Source organism: Malus sylvestris, chromosome 17, assembly GCF_916048215.2.
Source record: "Malus sylvestris chromosome 17, drMalSylv7.2, whole genome shotgun sequence".
In the NCBI taxonomy this organism is placed as follows: domain Eukaryota; kingdom Viridiplantae; phylum Streptophyta; class Magnoliopsida; order Rosales; family Rosaceae; genus Malus; species Malus sylvestris.
Window position 1 is genome coordinate 18,730,813 of NC_062276.1, and position 24,375 is coordinate 18,755,187.

The window sequence follows — 24,375 nt, forward strand, 5'->3', positions numbered from 1 at the left end:
CTTTGGAAGGAAATCTTTCTCCAGATGAGTTAAATGAGGGAATTATACCATGTCACATTACGATATTCAGTTATGGAAGCTTAGAGTACAACACTAGTGAGTACAAGGGCGTGGATTTGGATACTCTTCTCGACATGTCCACTGATGAGCTCGTCAAGCTCTTCCTTGCCATAGCTCGCAGAAGGTAATAAACAAATTCCTCGATTTGGTTTCTTGGTTTTATTTTTGGTGGATTTATGAATTGGGTTTGAATTGGATTGAGTGGATGTTAGAATATGGGATAAATTACATAAAACTATCTCTGTGGAGCCAAAAATAATCACAAGGCGACACATGGATTTTTGGGTGAAGATGACAAATTTACCCTCGAGGCATACCGAGTCTCCTACACGCGAGCAGTGGAGAATGATCCATCAACCTAATCAGGAGTACCCAAAATAGGTAACAAGTTCAAATTTGTCTCATTCATCCTCATTCCATAACCTCCAAAAACCTCCTAAAACATTTCTTTTATTATGATAATTAGCCAATTAATATATTTATACCTAATTAATATATTAATTGCTAATTGAATCACCAAATAACACCCCAAAACACACTTAAGGTTGGCCACACCCCATTCCCTATATATATGACCCTATTTCTTCCAAAAAGCTAAGTTCCATACTCTTGCAAAACTCCAAAACTCTCTAAATACTTTTCTCTCTAAATTGTAACTTTGGCATCGGAGGTTCTTCGGCCAAAGCCCCCCCCATTTCATCATGGGCGCTTGAGGCTCTTGGCCTTCACCCGAAGGTGTTAATTGTTTTGTAGGTGCAATTTTGTCCAAGAAGAAGAAGGCGGAAATTTGCATCCACAAATTGGTGCTTTCATTGAGAGTTGAAATCCATATTCGTATAAGACTCTCGCATAAAAAGGTTTTTACTCTATTTTCTAGTCCATTTGAATATTTTTCATATGTTCTTATTATTAGAATTTTTTATTTGCAAAGGTTCTTTGATAAAACGTATAAGAAAAATATAATGGCTAGAAATTTAGAAAATTCCATAAGTGAAAATTCCAATACTCAAGAAATGGGATCGTGGAGATCCATGAGGCAAATTGGGATCATAAGCAGAGTGGCACCACCACTACAAGGTTCCACCATTGCCCAAGCCATGCCATCCAAGCTTGCACGGGCCCGAGCCCAAGCATCGTATTCACATGCACCACGTATTGAGTAGCCTACTCCCGTGACCTAACCTAATCCCGCGACCCAGCCTACTTCCGTAATCCAGCCTGCTCCTGCATCCCTACCTGCTTCTGTGCCCCAGCCTGCTCCTGCGACCTAGCCTGCTCCTATAGCCCTGCCTCCCATGGTTTCCCAAGCAGCTCAAGTTGGCCCGAGAATATCTCAACTATCCGGAGCAACCATCGTGCGGGAACCCTACCTCCCATGGTTTCTTAAGCAGCTTAAGTTGGCTCGAGAATATCTCAACTATTCGGAGCAACCATCGAGCCGGGGGCATTTTCACCATATTTCTTCGTGGATTTGACATTTCCCAATTCAAATCTTGCACCAAGAGTCTACCAAACTTCCACTGCTCAAGGAGGCACATTCCTTCCAAGCTCTTCCAATCCAAATGGCGAACAACACTTGTCTCGACAAGTCATAGAGTTGACGAGCGCCCTTGCATAACAGACAACCTTGGTGAATCAACTCTTGCAACGCACCAAGATCCAATGTTCCCCAGACGAGGTGTCCTGAAGTAGGACAAAGGCAGACGAACCTCTCCACCAGTATCTTGGTAAACAGCCCATTAACCAGTCACGCTCCAAGCGTTCTGGCAGTTTACGCTCCCGCCTGGGTCCTTGGGATAGCGTATACTCTCATCTTAGCACACAGAGGAGCGTGCATTCCCAATCAAGCTCATGGACGAGCATACGTTCACGGTTGAGGACACACTCTGACTATCAATATAGACAACCTTCCAGATGAAATGTTCATTCACAACTAGGCTCGTAAGGAGCATTCTCCACCTCACATCGAAGTAGGCAGCACGGTAGACGGAGAGAAGCAGTCACTCAATCTGACTCAAGTTCAACCGGCAGCCTGCAAACGGCATGTCCGCCTACCAAGTACATGCCACATGCGCCGCAGCTGCGACATTGATGAGTCGAGCATAAGGAAGAGCGACCTAAACCCATAGGTCATGATTAGAGGCAGCTGAAAGTTCTACTGCCCCAGCAGAGGCAAATTCAAGAAGAAGTTAAGAGACTCATAACTGAATGATTGCAAAATTTCCAACATAACGAGGCTGCTGACGATGCGCTTCGACGAGATATGACCAACATAAGCATGTCACCATTCACGAATGAAATCGAACGGACAGATCCACCTCGCGGGTTCACTATGCCTCACTTCATTCCGTACAAGGGAGACGAAGATCCAGATCGACATCTCAAGTACTACCGCAGTACCATGATCCTCTACGGGAACAACAATGCGCTTATGTGCAAAAAAAATTTCCACAACTCTACAAGGCGAGGCGCTAGATTGGTTTCACACTCTGCCGTCACAGTTGATCCAAAGTTTTAACAAACTTTCCTTTGTTTTCACTAAGGAGTATTCGTCTAACCGCTCAATCAAAATGAGATCCGACCATCTCTTCAGCATCGTAAAAGACCCTTGGGAGACAATTCGTAATTATGTCAAGAGATTCAAAACGGAGAAGGCCAAGATTGTTGGTTGCAATGAAGACATATCAATGGCAACATTCACCGAACATCCTTTATTTGGAAAACTGATCATAGGAGAAGAACTGACCCTAGCAGCTTTGTACGCTTTAGTAGAAAAACATGCACTATGGGATGAGGCCAAGCAGTCTAACAAAGATGAGTCGGAAGAGAAGCACATGGAACGTTCCCTAACCAAAGAAGACTTAGCGCCTGAAACATTCACCAAATTCACAGTTCCAATCGGCCAAATTCTCCGCAAGCTCAAGAACGAACCTTGGTTCGAACTGCCACAACCCATGAAAGGCAATCTTACCAAGCTGGATCATACAAAGAATTGCGCATTTCATCAAGGACCAGGCCACACTACCAACGGCTGCCTGAAGTGGAAGCAGTATCTTAAGAAGCTTACAAATGAGGGCCAATGCGACGAGTATCTTAACAAGTCAACAAAAAGGCCTACACAAGCAGGGGAAGTCTCTATCACCCCTTAAACCTCGTTTGGGTTTTTTTTCCAAATAAGTTTGAATTCTCAAGCAGCTCGACGAAAAATGTTTCACAAGCCAATGATTATCTAGTTTGTTATGTAGTTTCTGCCTTCCAGCACAATTGATTTATTTCTTTATTCTCAATGAAGATTCAAGAAGTTATTCACAAGCATGGCTCAACTGCTGTCCACAACGACTGCTAAAAAATCATACGAATTCACTTTCCAGTACGAGAAGATAAACTAATTGCTCTCCAGTGCGAGAGGGTAAACCAATTCCCTGACACCCATATGGGTTTGCTCTCCAGTGCGAGAAGATAAACTAATTGCTCTCCAGTGCGAAAGGGTAAACCAATTCCCTGACACCCATATGGGTTTGCTCTCCAGCGCGAGAGGGTAAATTAATTGCTCTCCAATGCGAGAGAGTGACTAATTGCTCTCTAGTGTGAGAGGGTAAACTAATTGCTTTCCAGTGCGAAAGGGGTAAACTAATTACTCTCCAGTGCGAAAGGGTAAACTAATTCCCTGACACCCATCTAGGTAAGCTCTCCAGTGCGAGAAGGCCACATAGTTTAAAAGATCAAATGCTTAAAGATCAACTAGGCAGCAAATGGTCAGGGGCAGCAGCCACTTTTGCACTTAACAGTTCACTCATCTGACACTTTATCTTCAGCAACTCCGATCTTGGTAGCTTTATCCTTGACTGGTCCATCTACGGCAACTGAAAAATCAAACTCAAGCAGTTTCCTCATTTTTGGCAAGCAGCCCAGACATGGCAGCCTAAACCGTTACCCATGCCACGCCATTTGCTCGGTCCATGCCGAGCTAATCCTTAGCTTCAATTAAGCCGAGCAGCACAAGCAATGGCCCCTGTCACACCACCTTCTTGGCCCATGACAAGCCGATTCCTAACCCCTACCAGCTGATGCGCCACACCACCCTGATGGCTGCCCAATGGCAGTACCTCTCAAGAAGAAGACAAGAAAAAATTAAATTTTTCTTACGTTGGTGCGACACAGAGAAGACGAAGAAATCAACGAAAGACGGTTTTTTGCATGGGCAAGATGTAGAAGATTACTAGAGGAAGGGGAACAAATATCCTCTAAGCTCTCTCTCTTGTAGGGTAGAATAAATCGCTCTCCAAAGTTGATTTAATAACCCACTTAAGGTAGGCTTAAATAGGCTTTGAGAGAAATTTATTTCCCTTTCCTAGAATGACCTAATTTTCTATTAAAGAAGGAATCTACATAAAAATAGGAAGCAGTCATGCGTTTCCTAAAGCAAGAAGATCTCTACACCTGCTGCCCTTTCCTATGAGCAGCCCTGCAGGTGTGGGGGCATTTGTGGAGCCAAAAATAATCATAAGGCGACACGTGGACTTTTGGGTGAAGATGACAAATTTACCCTCGTGGCATACCGAGTCCCCTACACGCGAGCAGTGGAGAATCATCCATCAACCAAATCAAGAGTTCCCAAAATAGGTAACAAGTTCAAATTTGTCTCATCCATCCTCATTCCATAACCTCTAAAAACCTCCCAAAACATTTCTTTTATTATGATAATTAGCCAATTAATATATTTATACCTAATTAATATATTAATTGCTAATTGAATCACCAAATAACATCCCAAAACACACTTAAAAGCCGGCCACACCCCATTCCCTATATATATTACCCTATTTCTTCTAAAAAGCTAAGTTCCATACTCTTGCAAAACTCCCAAAAACTCTCCAAATACTTTTCTCTCTAAATTCTAACTTTGGCTTCGGAGGTTATTCGGCCAAAGCCCCCTATTCATCATGGGCGCGTGCGGCTCTTGGCCTTGACCCGTGATGTGAAAATTAACTTCACACACAAATTAAACCCTATGGATGACAATTGTAGTATATGAGCAAATAGGGATCGTTCTAACCGGGGATTAACTAGGGATGCTAATCAATGTAAAACTGACTCAAGAACATAAAAATATAATGTAGAACACTAAACTAGACTCAATTAATGCAAAACTAGGGTTTAAAACACCTAAACAAACTAAAAACTCAAAACAGCAACTAGAAGGCTCAAAACTGCCTAAAAACCACTTTCTGGGCAGTTTTGAGCACCTACACTACTTTGGACGAATTTGGACTATGACTTGACTCAAAACACTTAGAAACACAACTAAATGGATTTCTAACTAATCTAACACTTTAAAATAGATGGGGGAATGATTTTGACGAAATTAAAACTTTAAAACTCAAACTTTAAAAACAAATGTAAAGCAAAACAGATTGTGATTAAATAGAATGGTGAGAAGCTAGTTAGAGGGTTCCTTATCCACACATGAGCATATGCATACAACTCAATCTCCAATTACTCTTTCAACAAATCATGAATGACAATGCCCCAAATTAACTAGATTGCACCAATTAATTCTCAGATTTCCCTAGATTCATTGAATTGAATGGAATACGCATTACAACCAAATTATTCTTATCAAGGACCCTAACTATGGAATACGCATGATAGAGACACATATCAAAGATCATTAAGTTCAATGGACATCATAAGCATTGACGAGGCATTCATAACTATGGGATACGCATGTTACTCTTGCCTAGGATTTACTTAACACAATCGTGACTAGCGACTTTCACTACTTATGAATATAAGTTAATAACGATTAGGTGAAATTCCCTTATACCCTAGCATCAAGTTTAAGCATGCAAATTAAGTGTCGACCCTCAACCCACATACATAAACAAGTTATCAATCAAATAGATAAGTAAATCACATTCACAATTTCTGAAATCATAATTGGAAGAAATCAAATCATATAACACATATGTCCATGGCTTCAAATTCACCTCTAACTAAAAAGAAATTAGTTCCACATGTTTAACATAATTGAAAAGCAAGTTAAATTAAACATGAAAACAGAAACAAAGAAAGAAAGAACTCCAAACACTCCACTAATGGCAGATTGCATGTGCAAGGCTTCTCCTTCCTTTGGACTGCACGGCACTCCTTCTTTCTCCTCCTTTAGTGGCTGCACAAGGTGGTGATGGTGGTGGGAAGGCACGGCTATGGTGGATGAATGGTTATTTGAATGGAAGGTTGCGGCAAGGTTGAATTTGGGCAGAAAGTTGGGAGTTTGGGGATGGAAGGCTGCGGCAAGGTGGGAAATAGGGTTTTGGACGAATTTCTGAATATGGAGAGGGTGGTAGGTTCGGCCAAGAGGTTTAAGAGAGTATATATAGGCACTTAAAAACCCTAGCAATCAGATTAGGGTTTCTAGAAACCCAAATCCACCAGAAAATAGGTTAAAACAATCAGAATTTGCAAGGGAAAAGGCCTAGGGTTCGGCTGGTTTAGTGGGCTAGGGTTTAGGCTTCTAGAATGCCTTGCAAGGCAAGGAAATCAGAAATTTTAAAGGCCTAGGTGCGGCAAATTAGTGGGCTAGGGTTTGGGTTTGTAGATAGGGCTTCTAGAAAGCCCAAAACCAAGAATAGAAACTCTCGAAAACGGAAACCTCCAAGAATAGAAACTTCCAACTTTAGAAACTTTGGTTTCTAATTCTGAATTCTTTGTTCTTCACATTCATTTCTTCATTTCTTAAGCTCCTTTGCCCTTCAACTCGTCCATTCCTTGTGCTCCAAGCATGTACTTTCCAATCTAAGCTCCATTTTGCTCCAAAATGCTCCATTTTGCCATCTTTTATGTCATATGCCCTTTGAACCTGAAAACACATGAAAGTAGCTCAAAAGACTACTTTAACTAAGAAAACATAACGAAAATGCATAAGAACTAGCTAACTAAGGCGCATAAATATGCTCCTATCAACCCGAAAGTGTTAATTGTTTTGTAGGTGCAATTTTGTACAAGAAGAAGCCGGAAATTTGCATACACAACCTTAACTATTGGGCCAACCACAGTTTCATACCCCATCTTTAAAACATTTCAATGTCATACCTTATCTTATGAATTTGTTGCAATGTCATACCTCCGTCAGTTTGTTTGTCAATTCTTCATTTAAATGCTGACGTGGCTTGAGGCGGGGTCCACTCTCTGGGCCAACCGGATTAAAAAATAATTAAATATTAAAAAAATAAAAAATAAAATTGATGTGATAAAAACTAACACACAAATTAAACCCTATTAAGATAGTTGTAGTACGCGTAAGTAGGGATCGTTCTAGGCTGGGATTAGTTAGGGATGCTAATCAACACAAATTAAACTTAAAAACTAAAAACTAGACACTAAAACAGAAAACTAAACTCCAACTACTCAAAATAGATTAAACTGACTCAAAACACACAAACTAAGTTAAATTGACTGAAAACCAAAACTAGAATGTAATGAAAATTGAACTCAAAAGACTCAAAACAATGAAAAACAACCAATCTGGACAGATTCTAACCTAAGGACACGAAATAGAAAGGGGGTTTGGTTTTTGAAGAATTTAAGACTAAAAGCAAACAAATTTAAAGACTCTAAATACTTTGGACGAAATTGGCGATTTAAAGGGTGAATGACTAGTTAGAGGGTCCTTCTCCACATATGACACACATGCATACAAATCGATTGCCATTTATTCTTTCGATAAACCATGAATGACAATACCCCAAATTAATTGTGAGAAGCACAAATTAACTTTCAGATTTTCCTAAATTCATTGAATTGGACTCAGCGACCAACCAAATTATTCTTATCAAGTTCCCCATATGAACAGCATGATAGAGATACATATCAAAGATCATTAAGTTCTATGAAAACCATAAGTATTGATAAGGCATTCGTAACTATGAACTTAATGATATTCCTGCCAAGAATTTACTTAACACAATCATGACTAGTGACTTTTACTACTTGTGAATATAAGTTCATAATGATTAGGTGAAATTCCCTTATATCTTAGCATCAAATTAATGCATTCAAACTAAGTAGACCTCCTTAATCAACATACAAGAACAAGTTATCAATCAAACAGATAAGTAAATTGCATTCATGATTTATGAAATCATAACTGGATGTAATCAATTCATATCACATATATGTTCATGGCTTTGAATTCTCCTCTAACTAAAACGAAATTAGTTCCACATGTTCATCATAATTGAAAACTAAATTAAACTAAACATTGGACTAAAACTAAGGATAGAAAGAACCCAAAAACGCTCCAGCACTCCAATGGCAAATTTGGCACAATCCTTGGCTGCAGGGGCACGGCATAAGTCCTCTTTCTCCTTGCAAGCACGACACACTATTAATTTTGCTTCTTTGAATTTCTCTCTAAAACCCTCTCTCTGAAATCTCCCCCAAAGCTTTGGTTACCCCCCCACACTTAAACCAAACATTGTCCTCAATGTTTTAAGCATAGACTCACACAAAAACACATAAACAAACAAACAAACACTAACAACCGAACATGGCAGAAACGAAATAAACAACAAAGAGAAGGGTTTAGGAACGCAAATCTGGAATTGGAGTGCTCGCTAGGTCTTCCTTTGTCGAATGCATGGGTTGCCTCCCAAGAAGCGCTTGCTTTAACGTCTTCCAGCCAGACGATACCTCCGTTTAAGCTTGACTATGTGCCACGGCATGGAGGGGTACCTCCTCCACGACATGCTCCTCAAACATCTCGTAATAGGGCTTCAATCGATGCCCATTCACTTTGAATTCTTGTTGCGTCCTTGCACTCTTGATTTGTACTGCACCATGAGGGAAAACATTAGTGACAATAAAAGGACCAACCCATTTGGAACGCAACTTACCCGGAAACAACCGAAGGCGAGAATTGAACAACAACACTTTCTGCCCAATATAGAACGTCTTGGCACGAATTATCTTGTCATGGAATGCCTTCGTCTTCTCCTTGTAAATCCGGGCATTCTCATATGCTTCATTTCGGATTTCCTCAAGCTCACACAATTGGAGCTTCCTATGTAAACCTGCGGCATCAAGGTCCATGTTAAACGTTTTGACGGCCCAGTGTGCACGATGCTCTAACTCGACGGGAAGATGGCATGGCTTCCCATAGATGAGCCGAAAAGGTGACATCCCAATGGGGGTTTTGTAGGCAGTGCGATACGCCCACAATGCATCGTTTAAGCGCAAACTCCAATCCTTCCTCGTAGGCCCCACGGTCTTCTCAAGAATTTGCTTGATTTCCCTATTCGAAACCTCGGCTTGCCCGCTCGTTTGAGGATGATAAGGTGTGGCCACCTTATGCGTGACATTGTATTTCTTGAGCAACGCCTCGATGGTTCGATTACAAAAATGGGAACCTCCATCACTGATGAGCACGCGTGGCATTCCGAACCTTGCAAAAATGTTAGTTTTCACAAAATCTGCAACCACTCGAGAATCATTAGTTCGGGTGGCTTTTGCTTCCACCCACTTCGACACATAATCCACAGCAAGTAATATATAAAGAAATCCATGTGACGAAGGAAAGGGACCCATAAAATCAATACCCCAAACATCAAATATTTCAACACTAAAAATGGGGGTTTGCGGCATTTGTTGTTTAGGACCTATATTGCCCGTTCTTTGGCATCTATCACAAGACATGCAAAATGTTCTAGCATCCCTAAAGATGGTAGGCCAATAGAAACCACATTCTAATACCTTAAGTGCTGTTCTATTAGTGCCAAAGTGTCCCCCACAAGCATAAGTGTGACAAAATGTTAGAATAGCATTAAACTCAGAATCGTGCACACACCTACGTATAACTTGATCAGGGCAATATTTCCATAAATACGGGTCATCCCACACATAAAACCGTGCCTCTTTCTTCAATTTATCACCTTGGTGTTTAAGTAATTCACTAGGAACATGTTTAGACACCAAATAATTCACCAAATCAGCATACCACGGTTCACTTACCTTGACGGACATCAGTTGCTCATCTGGGAATGTCTCCATGATAGGTACGGCATCCTCCTCATGTACCATACGGCTCAAGTGGTCAGCCACCACGTTTTCACTTCCCTTCTTGTCCCGGATTTCGATATCGAACTCTTGGAGAAGAAGCATCCAACGAATGAGTCGTGGTTTGGCCTCCTTCTTGGTGAACAAATACTTCAATGCTGCATGGTCAGTATAAATAATAACTTTAGTACCAAGCAAATAAGAACGGAATTTATCTAAAGCAAATACAACAGCTAGAAGTTCTTTTTCAGTGGTGGAATAATTCAATTGTGCATCATTTAAAGTCCGAGAGGCATAATAGATAGCATGCGGCCTCTTGTCCTTCCTTTGCCCCAAAACAGCTCCTAATGCATAATCGGAAGCGTCGCACATAGCGTACAAGATCTATTTTCGATTTATCCACTTCAATTCCTCTTTCTGAAACAATATGCCCTAGAACTATGCCTTGTCTAACCATAAAATGACATTTTTCCCAATTAAGCACTAGGTTAGTTTCTACACATCGTTTCAAAATTAGTGTGAGATTTTCCAAACATCCATCAAATGAATCACCAAACACACTGAAATCATCCATAAATACCTCAATAATCTTTTCCACAAAATCTGAAAAGATACTCACCATACACCTTTGAAATGTGGCCGGAGCATTGCATAACCCAAAAGGCATGCGACGATAAGCAAAAGTACCAAAGGGGCATGTGAAAGTTGTCTTTTCTTGGTCATCCGGCGCTATGACAATCTGATTATATCCAGAATAACCATCAAGGAAACAATAAAAAGAATGACCGGCTAACCTTTCAAGCATTTGATCAATGAATGGCAAAGGGAAGTGGTCCTTCCTTGTGGTGGCGTTGAGCTTCCTATAATCAATGCACACTCGCCAACCTGTTTGGATACGGGTTGGCACAAGCTCATTCTCGGCATTCTTCACCACGGTCACTCCGGACTTCTTTGGAACACATTGCACCGGTGACACCCAACGACTATCAGAGATCGGATAAATCACTCCACAATCAAGAAGTTTGATAATCTCCTTTTTCACAACTTCCATCATTGGAGGGTTGAGACGGCGCTGAGCCTCTCGAGTTGGTTTAGCCCCCTCCTCTAGAAGTATGCGATGCATGCACGTAGTTGGGCTAATTCCCCTAATATCGGCCAAAGTCCACCCAATGGCCGTCTTGTGCTCTTTCAACACTCGGATCAACTTCTCCTCCTCTAGGGCCGTGAGTGATGAGGAGACAATGACGGGCAATGTCTCGTTGTCTCCCAGAAAGACGTACTTTAAATGATCGGGTAACGGTTTAAGCTCAAGTACGGGTGCCTGAATCACTGAGGGTAACATCTTATTAGTGGAAACTGGAATTGAAATTGGGTTAGAAGGCTTACCATGGTGTTGAGGGAGTGACTCAAGGGCAGCCACTATCTCGGCCTCATCCTCACTTCTAGGCACGGCAACACCATTTTTGTGCCCAATTCCTTGTGCAATTGTCGTTTCAAGTGTATCCCTCTCCAAACAATCGAGAAAATCCTGCGCCAAATCATCAATTATATCAATAGAAAAGCAAGAATGATCGTCCTTAGGAAATTTAATACTTTCAGAAAGATTAAAATCAATGACTTCCCCATCAAATTCCATCGTTAAAGTTCCTTTAAAAACATCTATCTTGGTGCGGGCTGTTTTCATGAAGGGCCTCCCTAATAGAATCGGCAATGGGGTAGAATGGGGTGAATCCTCCATGTCAAGCACGTAAAAGTCCGCTGGAAAAATCAAATTACCAACCTGCACCAAAACATCTTCCAAAACACCCTTTGGGTATGCATTAGAACGATCGGCTAATTGAATTATCACACCATCATTTTTAAGCTCACCTAAGTTCATAGATGCATAAATCGAGTATGGCATGACATTAATCGAAGCCCCTAAGTCTAACATGCATTGTTCAAACTTAGTATTACCAATAACGCACGGAATTGTAAAACTACCCGGATCTTTGCATTTAGGGGGTAATTTCCTTTGTAACACAGCAGAGACGTTTTCACTTACTTGGACCACCTCTTTGTTCGCAATCCTTCTCCTTGTTGTACAAAGTTCTTTTAAGAACTTAGCATACCTCGGGACTTGCTTAATCGCATCAAGGAGCGGGATATTGACTTGAACTTTCCGAAAGGTCTCTAGAATATCCTTCTCGGCTTCTTCCTTCTTTGATTGCCTAAACCTGCCAGGAAAGGGCACATTCAGTGGAATAGAACTAGAAAAAGTCGAATTTGGACTTACCTTGGTGGTTGAGGACGATTTAGGAGGGTTAGAGGGTGGCGGCAAGGATTGGTCATCCTTGGCCGTGGCTTTTGCTCTTTGTGCCTCCTCGTGCATCAACTTGTCCTCCTCGTCTTGACTTGATTTGGATGTATTTGAGTCCGCTCCAACCTGTTTACCACTTCTCAACATGATGGCCTTAGCGGTTTCAAATCCTCCCTTCGGGTTCACAACAGTTGAACTAGGCAATCTGCCTTGTTCTCTAATTTGCCCCATAAACTCTGCAATTTGACCCATTTGCTTCTCCAAGTTGTCCACCCGTTTGTCTTGGATTTGTCTCTCCTTATTTTGAGTTTGTACTTCCTGCGTCAAAGTAGTAAGTAACTTAACAACTTGATCATTATTCAAAGACGTACCTGAGGTTGGTGGGGCGGTTTGCACTTGGTTTTGATTGGGGACGAATGGCTTTGTATAAAAGGCCGGTGGTTGCTGCCTAAATCCTCCTTGTTGTTGGGGTTGTTGAGGATCCCGCCATTTGAAATTCGGATGGTCCCTCCACCCCGGATTGTAGGTATTAGAGTATGGATCGTGGCGTGGTTGATTTTGGTTCCCAAAACCCACGGCATTGGCAGATTCCCAACCCCCATTCTCAATCAACTGAGGGCATTGATCATTGGCATGTCCTTGCATCGAGCACACGCCACACACACTTGGTCCATGAATCTTCATTCCCTCGGCTAACTGAGAAACAATAGAAGTAAGGTTAGCTAATTGGGATTGAATCTCGGGCATAGAACTTACCTCATTCACTTGTGGTCGTGGGGGGTCCCTTTGTCCAACACCTTCGTATTGTTGTGCATTATGTGCTCGGTTGGCAATTAGAACTTTTGCAGCCCCCGGAGTCTTATCCACCAACGCTCCTCCCGCCGAGGCATCAAGCATTTGGCGTTCCATAGGAAGGAGTCCTTCGTAGAAGTATTGAATGAGTAGCTCCTCCTTCATTTGATGCTGTGGACAAGAAGCAACAAGTGATTTAAAACGTTCATAATAAGAAGGAAACGATTCACCTGGGTTTTGTTGGATGCCACTAATCCGTTTCCTCAAGAGAATGACTCTTGAAGTTGGGAAAAACTTCTCCAAGAACGCTCTTTTCATACTATCCCAAGATGTAACCGTTCCGGGTGCTAACTCGTAAAGCCAATCTTTCGCCTTTTCCAAAAGTGAGAATGGAAAGGCCTTCATCATCAGAATACTCCCGTCAACATTGATGGGTGTCATGCTCGAACAAATAACCTCGAACTCCTTGAGATGCTTGTTGGGATCTTCCATGGAAAGCCCATGGTATTTCGGAATGTGGTGCAACAAGCTTGACTTCAACTCAAATTCGTCGGTCTTGCCTTGGGCAGCCGCGGGGTATTGAATGCATAATGGTGCGGCATTGGTCAACCCCGAGGCCGAAAGCTCTTTGATGGTCCGATTATCCGCGGCCATAACTTCTTCTTCCTCTTCTTCAAACTCAGATTCGGCCTCTGAACTTGAACTAGGTTCACTAGGTTCGGGATGCCTCCTCTTTCTTCTCAAATCACGTTCAAAATCGTCGTTAAAGTCCAAGATGTTTGCATGCACAGTTTGAGAACTCCGCGTCATGCACTAGTACCTACACCAAGAAAACAAAACAAAATCAGAAAACTAGGTAAATTAAATCAAGACACACGGCAACAACACAAGGGATTAGCAATTTTGCTAATCCCCGGCAACGGCGCCAAAATTTGATGTGAAAATTAACTTGACACACAAATTAAACCCTATGGATGACAATTGTAGTATATGAGCAAATAGGGATCGTTCTAACCGGGGATTAACTAGGGATGCTAATCAATGTAAAACTGACTCAAGAACATAAAAATATAATGTAGAACACTAAACTAGACTCAATTAATGCAAAACTAGGGTTTAAAACACCTAAACAAACTAAAAACTCAAAACAGCAACTAGAAGGCTCAAAACTGCCTAAAAACCACTTTCTGGGCAGTTTTGAGCACCTACACTACTTTGGACGAATTTGGACTATGACTTGACTCAAAACACTTAGAAACACAACTAAATGGATTTCTAACTAATCTAACACTTTAAAATAGATGGGGGAATGATTTTGACGAAATTAAAACTTTAAAACTCAAACTTTAAAAACAAATGTAAAGCAAAACAGATTGTGATTAAATAGAATGGTGAGAAGCTAGTTAGAGGGTTCCTTATCCACACATGAGCATATGCATACAACTCAATCTCCAATTACTCTTTCAACAAATCATGAATGACAATGCCCCAAATTAACTAGATTGCACCAATTAATTCTCAGATTTCCCTAGATTCATTGAATTGAATGGAATACGCATTACAACCAAATTATTCTTATCAAGGACCCTAACTATGGAATACGCATGATAGAGACACATATCAAAGATCATTAAGTTCAATGGACATCATAAGCATTGACGAGGCATTCATAACTATGGGATACGCATGTTACTCTTGCCTAGGATTTACTTAACACAATCGTGACTAGCGACTTTCACTACTTATGAATATAAGTTAATAACGATTAGGTGAAATTCCCTTATACCCTAGCATCAAGTTTAAGCATGCAAATTAAGTGTCGACCCTCAACCCACATACATAAACAAGTTATCAATCAAATAGATAAGTAAATCACATTCACAATTTCTGAAATCATAATTGGAAGAAATCAAATCATATAACACATATGTCCATGGCTTCAAATTCACCTCTAACTAAAAAGAAATTAGTTCCACATGTTTAACATAATTGAAAAGCAAGTTAAATTAAACATGAAAACAGAAACAAAGAAAGAAAGAACTCCAAACACTCCACTAATGGCAGATTGCATGTGCAAGGCTTCTCCTTCCTTTGGACTGCACGGCACTCCTTCTTTCTCCTCCTTTAGTGGCTGCACAAGGTGGTGATGGTGGTGGGAAGGCACGGCTATGGTGGATGAATGGTTATTTGAATGGAAGGTTGCGGCAAGGTTGAATTTGGGCAGAAAGTTGGGAGTTTGGGGATGGAAGGCTGCGGCAAGGTGGGAAATAGGGTTTTGGACGAATTTCTGAATATGGAGAGGGTGGTAGGTTCGGCCAAGAGGTTTAAGAGAGTATATATAGGCACTTAAAAACCCTAGCAATCAGATTAGGGTTTCTAGAAACCCAAATCCACCAGAAAATAGGTTAAAACAATCAGAATTTGCAAGGGAAAAGGCCTAGGGTTCGGCTGGTTTAGTGGGCTAGGGTTTAGGCTTCTAGAATGCCTTGCAAGGCAAGGAAATCAGAAATTTTAAAGGCCTAGGTGCGGCAAATTAGTGGGCTAGGGTTTGGGTTTGTAGATAGGGCTTCTAGAAAGCCCAAAACCAAGAATAGAAACTCTCGAAAACGGAAACCTCCAAGAATAGAAACTTCCAACTTTAGAAACTTTGGTTTCTAATTCTGAATTCTTTGTTCTTCACATTCATTTCTTCATTTCTTAAGCTCCTTTGCCCTTCAACTCGTCCATTCCTTGTGCTCCAAGCATGTACTTTCCAATCTAAGCTCCATTTTGCTCCAAAATGCTCCATTTTGCCATCTTTTATGTCATATGCCCTTTGAACCTGAAAACACATGAAAGTAGCTCAAAAGACTACTTTAACTAAGAAAACATAACGAAAATGCATAAGAACTAGCTAACTAAGGCGCATAAATATGCTCCTATCAACCCGAAAGTGTTAATTGTTTTGTAGGTGCAATTTTGTACAAGAAGAAGCCGGAAATTTGCATACACAACCTTAACTATTGGGCCAACCACAGTTTCATACCCCATCTTTAAAACATTTCAATGTCATACCTTATCTTATGAATTTGTTGCAATGTCATACCTCCGTCAGTTTGTTTGTCAATTCTTCATTTAAATGCTGACGTGGCTTGAGGCGGGGTCCACTCTCTGGGCCAACCGGATTAAAAAATAATTAAATATTAAAAAAATAAAAAATAAAATTGATGTGATAAAAACTAACACACAAATTAAACCCTATTAAGATAGTTGTAGTACGCGTAAGTAGGGATCGTTCTAGGCTGGGATTAGTTAGGGATGCTAATCAACACAAATTAAACTTAAAAACTAAAAACTAGACACTAAAACAGAAAACTAAACTCCAACTACTCAAAATAGATTAAACTGACTCAAAACACACAAACTAAGTTAAATTGACTGAAAACCAAAACTAGAATGTAATGAAAATTGAACTCAAAAGACTCAAAACAATGAAAAACAACCAATCTGGACAGATTCTAACCTAAGGACACGAAATAGAAAGGGGGTTTGGTTTTTGAAGAATTTAAGACTAAAAGCAAACAAATTTAAAGACTCTAAATACTTTGGACGAAATTGGCGATTTAAAGGGTGAATGACTAGTTAGAGGGTCCTTCTCCACATATGACACACATGCATACAAATCGATTGCCATTTATTCTTTCGATAAACCATGAATGACAATACCCCAAATTAATTGTGAGAAGCACAAATTAACTTTCAGATTTTCCTAAATTCATTGAATTGGACTCAGCGACCAACCAAATTATTCTTATCAAGTTCCCCATATGAACAGCATGATAGAGATACATATCAAAGATCATTAAGTTCTATGAAAACCATAAGTATTGATAAGGCATTCGTAACTATGAACTTAATGATATTCCTGCCAAGAATTTACTTAACACAATCATGACTAGTGACTTTTACTACTTGTGAATATAAGTTCATAATGATTAGGTGAAATTCCCTTATATCTTAGCATCAAATTAATGCATTCAAACTAAGTAGACCTCCTTAATCAACATACAAGAACAAGTTATCAATCAAACAGATAAGTAAATTGCATTCATGATTTATGAAATCATAACTGGATGTAATCAATTCATATCACATATATGTTCATGGCTTTGAATTCTCCTCTAACTAAAACGAAATTAGTTCCACATGTTCATCATAATTGAAAACTAAATTAAACTAAACATTGGACTAAAACTAAGGATAGAAAGAACCCAAAAACGCTCCAGCACTCCAATGGCAAATTTGGCACAATCCTTGGCTGCAGGGGCACGGCATAAGTCCTCTTTCTCCTTGCAAGCACGACACACTATTAATTTTGCTTCTTTGAATTTCTCTCTAAAACCCTCTCTCTGAAATCTCCCCCAAAGCTGTGGCAAAAATAGGTTTATATAGGGTAGGGCACGACAAACTTCTAGAAGAGAAGGGATTAAATTCATCAGATTTCTAGGGGAAAAGGGATCAGGTTATTTGCATTGTTTTAGGGCTTCTAGAATTAGATATTTGGTATTCTAATGTGATAAGGAGTCCCCATTGCAGCTGGAATTAAGGCAGGATAGGATTAGGATAGAAAAAGATAAGATAAAGTTAATTTGGATAATGTTGGATAAGATAAGGTTGGTTAAGATAATGTTCCTTCCTTTTAGCTGATTCCTTATCTTCCAAGTCTTGATTTTATTTCCTTCATCTCTTCAGCATATTCCTAGCCTCTTGAACTTCAAAAACGTCCATCCACCTTGCTTCATGCATGTGTTATCCATTCTTGGCCCAAAATTGTTCCAAAATGCTCCAATTTGCACTTTCTTGCCAACTTTGGCATTTGAACCTAAAAACACACAAAAATAGCTTAAAACACTCTAATAAGCAGAAAATAGCTATGTAAATGCAAGAAAACAAACTAACTAAGTGGCATAAATATGCTCCTATAAAAAATTATTTAAATATTTTAATTTAAAAAAGGTGGGACCCATCCCCTGCAAACCCATCACCCCACCTCTTATTTCCAGTTCACCCAGACATTGAACTCACCCATCTTCGGTCACCCCAATTTCTCCTCTGCCACCTCTTCGACTCCCCCTCCCTCATTTCCTCTTCGTCCATCCGTTCCACCAGATCTTTAATTCTCACAAGCTCGAACCTGACCCGATCCCCCTTGCCTTCTTCTTCACAACCACCTCCCTTGCTCGTCATCATTTACTCCAACATTTCCCACTCTTTCTCTCTTCTCTTTCCTCTGTAAACCCTAAAAAGCAAACCCCCAAACTCTCCCTCTCTTCACTTTTTCTTTTTACAGAAAGCCAGTAGAGGCCATGAAAGAACCAGACTGCCAATCTCTCCATCGGTAAGCTCCGCACCCAAAGCGACGTCAACTCGATCCTAGCCTGCTGATGCGAAAATTTTCTTAGCACACAAATTAAACCCTCTTGTTGTCAAATTGTAGTATAAATGCAAGTAGGGATCGTTCTAAACTGGAGATTTGGAGGGCATGCTAAAACCTCTAAACTGACTTAAAAACATATAGACAAAGTTAAAAACACTAAACTAGACTCAAAGAACTTAAAACAAACTCAAAGGACTCAAAACAAGCTAAAAACGCTCAAATCTGCCTAAAAACACAAATCAAAACAGATTTTCACTAATAAAACACTTTAAAGTAAAGGGGGTTTTGGTTTTGACGAATTTGAAAACAAAACAAGTAAATTAAAGAACTAATGAAATCTGCACGAATTTGAGTAAATTGAACGGATGGAAGGCTAGCTAGGAGGTTCTTCTCCACACATGACATACTTGCACATAAACCAATTTTCAGTTGTTCTTTCGATCAATCATGAAACTCAACACCCCAGGTTAGTTAAGTCCGCTTAAATTAACCTTCAAGTTCTCCTTAAGATATTGAATTGGATGGGAAAGCGCATACAACAATTCAAGCATTCTTCAAAAGTTCTTTACGTGAACAGCACAATAAAGATACAATCAAAGATCCTTAAGCATTATGAAAACTATAAGTATTGACGAGGCATTCGTTACTATGATGAGCATGAAACTCCTGCCAAGAATTTATTTAGCGCGATCGTTGATGTGAACATTATGTTGACACACAAATTAAACCCTATTTGTGACAATTGTAGTAATGATGTAAGTAGGGATCATTCTAACCGGGGATTAACTAGGGGCACTAATCACTTGAAAACTGAACTAGAAACGCAAAAACAAAGTTTAAGACACTAGATTAGACTCAAAGAATGCAAAACTAACGTTTAAAATACTAAAACAAACCAAAAACTCAAAACAGCAACTAAAAGACTCAAAACTGCCTTAAAAACACTTTCTGGGCAGTTTTGAACACAAAGCACCAAATTGGACGAATTTGGGTTTTAACTTGTACCAAAACACTTAAAAACATAAACCAACACACTTTCTAACTAATCTAGGACTTCAAAATAAATGGGGATTTGATTTGGACGAAAATAAACTAAATGGACAGATTGTAAAGAAAACAGATTGTAAGACAAAATTGTGATGAATCAATGGATGATGGAATAGCTAAGGGGTTCTTCTCCACACATGAAATATATGCAATCTAAATCGATTTCCAGTTATCAATTTAACAAGTTATGAACCTCGACACTCCAAGTTAATTAGGTCCGCTTAAATTAACCTTCAGATTTCCCTAGAATCATTGAATTGGATGAATATGCATCGCAAACAAATTATTCCTAACAAGTTCTCTATATGAACAACATGATAAAGATACAAGTTAGAATCATTACGTTCTTGGAAATCATAAGCATCGACAAGGCATTCGTAACTACGAAAAGCATGATACTCTTGCCAGGAATCTACTTAACACGATCGTGACTAGCGACCTTCACTACTTGCGAATATAAATTCATAACGATTAGGTGAAACAAACTTATATCCTAGCACCAAATTCAAGCATGCAAATTAAGCGTGCACTCTCAATCAACATACAAGAATAAGTTCTAAATCAAACGGTTAAGCGAATTGTATTCACGACTTATGCAACGATAACTGGAAGTAATCAACTTATTTCACATATATAATCATGGTTTTGAATCCACCCTTAGCCAAAACGAATTTAGCCAATCATACTTAAAGCAAAACAAAGATTACATGAATTAGACATTGAAATATAAGATAGAAAACACCTAAAATCGTTCAACAACTCAGATTGAAAAGCCAAACAATTGTAGAGAATCTGTCCCCTTTGTTGCTTGCGGCAGATTGTATGGTGATGCTTCTTGGATTGTTTTGATGACGTAGAATGGAATTTGGGGGGTGTAGAGGCACGGCTAGGGGGGTTTGGGGTCAGAAACTATGGAGTTTTGTGAAGGATAGGTGCGGTTAGGGATGGTGGATGAATTCTGGCGTGAATGGAGTTGTATGGATGTGTGTGGAATGTTTTGTGGCTGCAACAAGGAGGTTTATTTAAAGGAAAACAGAAATTAAAACCCTAGGTTGATTAGGAAATCAGAAATTAAGTCTAAGGATTCTAGAATTAGGAAATAAATCAGAAAATTAAAGGAAAGGGCAAGGGAAATTCGGCTAGGGTTTAAAACACAAAAGGAAGGTGTTTTAAAGCATAAAAACAGGAAATAAGGAAGAGGAAATGCAAAGGGGGTGCGGCAAGGGTTCAAAAGGGTTCTACGCTTTTGTTTTGTGTCCTAGAATGCTTAGAAAGTCTTCATAATTGCTGGAACTTTTAGGGACAATTAGGAAAAATCAAACCAAAGTAGGAAACCTTGGCTTAACTTTCCTACTTCAAGTAGGAATCCTTGTTGGAGGAGGAATCCTTGTTCTTCTAGGAATCCTCATGTGATTAGGAATCCATCTTCAATTAGGAATCCTTCGTCGATTAGGAATCCTCAATCATGTAAGCACTTTCCTACTTCAACTAGGAAACCTAGTTCAAGTAGGAATCATCATCTTCAAGTCTTCAAATTCGTCCAAACCTTGGCTCCAATTATGTGATAATCATTCCAAGCCCAATTTTGCTCCAAAAAGCTCCAAAATGCATCTTCTTGCATCCTTTGGCCTTAAAACCTGAAAACACATAAAACTAGCTTAAAAGACTACTTTAACTAAGAAAACACCATGGAAATGCATAAGAACTAGCTAACTAAGGCGCATAAATATGCTCCTATCAATCGTTTATAAGCGACCTCCACTACTTGTGAATATAAGTTTGTAACTATTAGGTGAAACTCCCTTATACTCTAGCATCATATTCATGCATGCAAACTAAGTGTGCACTCTTAATAAACATACATGACTAAGTTATCAATTAAGTAGTTAAACAAATTGAATTCACAACTTATGAAATCACAACTGAAGGTAATCAAATCATATTGCAAGCATGAACATGGTTTCGAATTCCCCCTAGCTAAGGGGGGTTTAGCTCCTCAAGATAGGAGCATATTTATGCGCCTTAGTTAGCTAGTTCTTGTGCATTTATGTTGTGTTTTTTAGTTAAGTTAGTCTTTTAAGCCATTTTTATGTGTTTTCAGGTTTTAAGGACAAAGTGTGCAAAGAGATGCAATTTGGAGCATTTTGGAGCAAAATTGAGCTAGAATGGAGTTCATGCATGTGGAGCACAAAGAATGGACGAATTTGAAGGATTGAAGAGGCTAGGAATGTGTTTCAAAGTTGAAGAAATAAAGACTTGAAGATTTCCTAGTTGAAGATGGATTCCTAGAAGAATGAGATTCCTACTCAAACAAGGTTTCCTAATTGAAGTAGGAAAGTTAAACCTAAGTGGCCTTAAGTTCCAGCAACAAAGAAGTAATCCAAGTCAAAGAAGGAAAAGGAATCCAAGAAGAAGAAAGATTGACCAAGACAAGCTTTCCTAATCCTAATGCATAAAGATTTCAGCTACAAAAGGGATTTCTTTTCCTATTTGGAGACTTAAAACCTGATTTCTAGAAGCCTTATCCCTTCCTACAAAGGTGCCACACCTTATCCCTTGTTTTTCTAGAAATCAGCCACAAAACAACCTTTCTAGAAGGCCTTATCCCTTGTCCTACAAAAGTGACGCCCTAAACCTTTCTAGAACTTCTAGAAACCTGATTATTCCTTTCCCCCTTGGTTTCTAAAAGCCTTAGCCATTTCCTTCAAGGATTGTGTGTTATTATCGTATACAAATTAGGCCTTTAAATCCTTCTCCTTTGCTACATAGGGGCTGCGAATTTCAGCCTATAAATACCATCCTTTGCTGCACCATTTAGTCACCATTGATAGGAGCATATTTATGCGCCCTAGTTTAGCTTGTTCTTGTGCATTTATAGTGTTTTTCCTTAGTAAAGTAGTCTTTTAAGCTAGTTTTATGTGTTTTCAGGTTCTAAGGGCAAAGTATGCAAAATGATGCATTTTGGAGCCTTTTGGAGCAATTTAGAGCTTGGAATGGACATCATATGCTTGGAGCCAAGAGGATGGACGAAATTGAAGATTTGAAGATGATGTTTCCTACTTGAAAAAGGTTTCCTAGTCGAAGTAGGAAAGCGCCTAATTAAAAGATGAAATCCTAATCAACAAAGGATTCCTAATTGAAGAAGGATTCCTAATCTACGAGGGATTCCTAGTTGAAGATGGATTCCTAGAAGAATGAAGATTCCTACTCAAACAAGGTTTCCTACTCGAAGTAGGAAAGTTAAATCCAAATGGCATCAAGTTGCAGCTACAAAGAAGATTTCCAAGTCCAAGAAGGAAAAGGTTTCCAAGATGAAGTAGGAGAAGAATTCCAAGTCAAGAGAGGATTGAGACATGTTTTCCTAATGCTAGAAGGACTCCTAAGTGTTGTAGGACACAAATGAGAAGTTTCTAGAAAGTTTCCATCCTTGCCGTGGGTTTCATGCAATTCCAATCAGTTTTGGGGCTTTCTAGAAGCCCTATCCTTAATCCCTACTTTGGTGCCGCACCCTAGCTTCTAGATACCCTAATTCCTTGCCTTGCAAGGCATTCTAGAAACCTTATCACCTTATCCCATTGCTGCCGCACCCTTATCCCTTTTCCTTGAAAAATCTGATTGTTTAGACCTATTTCCTTGTGGATTTGGGTTATCCAAGTCCATATCTAATTACCCCAGGGTTTTAAGTGCCTATATATACTCATATTAACCCCTAAATCAGATCACCACTCACCACAATTCACAATTCACTCCAGAAATTCGTCCAACCCTCTCCACACTCTTGCCGCACCCACCAAGCACCATCCCCATCCCTTAAACACTACTACATTCCTCCATAACCATGCATCCATACACCTAAGGCCCTAAACCTGTCCCTAGACCCTTTGCCGCACCAAGGAGGAGGAGAAGGAAGCTCGAAAGTTCATGCAATTCAAGTTCACGCCGCTGGAATTTCTAGGTGTTTCTTTTCCTTTGATTTCAATGTTTAAATTCAATTCTCTTTGTTTTGTGCGTATGAGGAACTAAACCCCCCCTTGGCTAGGGGGGGATTCGAAATACATGTTTATGCTTGTGATATGATTTGATTACTTCTAATTGCGTTTCATAAGTTATGAATTCAATTTACTTATTTACGTGAATTACATTGATTTGTGTGTGTTGGTTGAGAGTGCACGCTTAATTATCATGCATAAATTGAATGCTAGGATATAAGGAAATTTCACCTAATCGTTATGGAATTATATTCACAAGTAGTAAAGGTTGATGATCTCAATCGCGTTAAGTAAATTCTTGGCATAAGTTTCATGCAATCATAGTAACAAGTGCTTCGTCAATGCTTATGGTTTTCATAGAACTTAATGATTCTTGCTTGTATCTCTATTATGCAATCATGTAGGGGACTTGTGGGGAATGTTTTGGGTTGTCGTATGCAATCATCCAATTCAATAACGTTAGGAAAATCTGAAGGTTAATTTAAGCGGACCTAATTAACTTGGGGCATTGAGAATTCATGGTTTATTGAAAAGCAATTGGAAATCGTTTTGTATGCAAGTATAACATGTGTGGAGATGAACCCCTTAGCTAGCCTTCCATTCACCCATTTAAATCAAATTCGTTTTTACAATCTGTTCTAATTTACAAAGTTTGTTTTGTTTTTAAATTCGTCCAAAACCAATCCCCCTTTGTTTTAAAGTGTCAAAATTAGTTA